This window comes from Hippopotamus amphibius, chromosome 17 (genome assembly GCF_030028045.1).
Source record: "Hippopotamus amphibius kiboko isolate mHipAmp2 chromosome 17, mHipAmp2.hap2, whole genome shotgun sequence".
In the NCBI taxonomy this organism is placed as follows: Eukaryota; Metazoa; Chordata; class Mammalia; order Artiodactyla; family Hippopotamidae; genus Hippopotamus; species Hippopotamus amphibius.
This window is the reverse complement of record NC_080202.1, coordinates 35650766-35652629: the sequence shown is the minus strand read 5'-3', so window position 1 is coordinate 35652629 and position 1864 is coordinate 35650766.

The following is a 1864-nucleotide window of genomic DNA, read 5'->3' as shown; positions in this document are numbered from 1 at the left end:
CTCTGAACTCTGGGGAAAGAGTCCAGGCCCAAGGATATTTCTGGAAGAAATTCTGCTTTTTGTAGGGAAAGCAAAAGTTGTTTGGGAGGAGCATCTGTTTATGCAAAGGCACCTCCGCATGGCAATGAGGAAGGCCCAAGAGTTCCAGGCAGTGGCATTTCTGTGGGGTTGTGACGAGCCTCTCCTTCCACGCGCTTGCCACCTGTACTGCCCGCTTTGTCACCTGTCCTTCCGTTCGCTCAGTCCGGGCCGTCACATTCCCATCATGCGTCTTTTACGCCGTGTCACTTGGTTTACACGTTCCCTTCAAGGCTCTGTCACATTTTGGTCTGGTGCCTGCCATGGCGGGTCACATGCCCCACTATGTCAGCTGCATGTCCACATCTGCATTTCACCTGTCTGTTGGGTCAGCCTGTGTTTGACGTGTAGCGATCAGGGTAACATTCAATTGAAAATTATTATTCAACATATTACAAAAACAGCATAGTTGTAAGCATATAAATAAGTAAATAGCACAATGCTATTATATAGTGTGCTAGAGGGTGATGAGTGCTGTGGAAAAAATAGGGCAAGGTAAGGGGGACGGGCTGTGTGGCAGAGTGCCTACGACTGTACGTGGGGAGGCCAGGGTGGCCCCTTGAAGAGTCATTTGAGCAAAAGCTTGAGGGAGGCAACTAAGTGAGCTTTGCTGATATCAAGGAAACACGTTCTAGGCAGAGGGAAGAACAGGTGCCAAAGCCCTGCAGTAGGAGTGTGTCTGGAGTGTTGGAGGAAGGTTGAGGAGGCCAGCGTGGAGGAAATCGTCAGGAAACAACGGGACGGGACAGTGTCCAGTCTCAGGGAATTCAGAGCTCTCCTGTTCCCTTCAGCTTGCCTGTGGTTTTGCGCACACCCATCCGTGACACAGAGTCGGGGCCTGGACACTGTCCTGGACAACCTGGCCCGCTGTGACCCCAGGGCGCTCTACGACACTCTGATGCGTTTAATCTCAAGGAAACAAACAAACCAACCCTTCTCTCTGCAAAGGGGACAAGAAAACGAAAATGGGCCAGAAAATGAGAATTGTGTCACCCAAGGGGCACCTGGGTTGTATGGGAAGGGTCCCAGCTCTGCCACTTAAGCTGAGAGACAGTGGTCACGGTGCTGGCCTCACTGAATCTGCTTCCACATATGTAAAATGGGCTGATAACCACCACAATTATGAGGCCAGAATGCGAAAATAACCCCTCAGCCCCCAGCCCGAGTCTGGCACCCAGGCCGGCTCAGCAGGCAACCATACCCTCCTCCCCAGGCCCTCGATGCCCACATGCAGCTCAGGTGCCAGGTAAGATCTCGGCATGGCTTCTATTTTTAATCCTGAATTCTTCCACCTAGAATAATGCTTCAAATCTTCCTGGAAAAAAAAGCTGGAACCTAAACCCTAAATAAATAAAACGTGAATTAGAACTGGCACAGTTCGTCTTGTAACCGTTAGAAAGGGCATGAACAAATGCCCACTTGACTCTCTCAGGTGCTGCCCTTTGGGACTCCTTGTCTTCTGCTGCCATCGCCTGGAAGGAAGAGGGACTACAAGGACCCGGAGGGACAGAGACTCACGGAGAGGGCAACAGCAGGGACCCTTCCTTCTGTGGAGGAGACTCTGGCTGTACCCCACACAGGCCAGCAGTGCATCTCGCATGAAGAGGCGGGTGGTAGGTTTCCAGGCCAATTTCAGCACCCAGAGGGGGCTCAGTGTCAAAGGAGGGAGTCCTAACAATGACAGATCTAGTCTACCTGCTCCCTCAAAAGAGGAAACAAAGATCAGGTCAGTTGTGTGTTTTTCCCAAGGCTGAACTGCACCTTAGGGCAGAGCCAGGATTCGAAC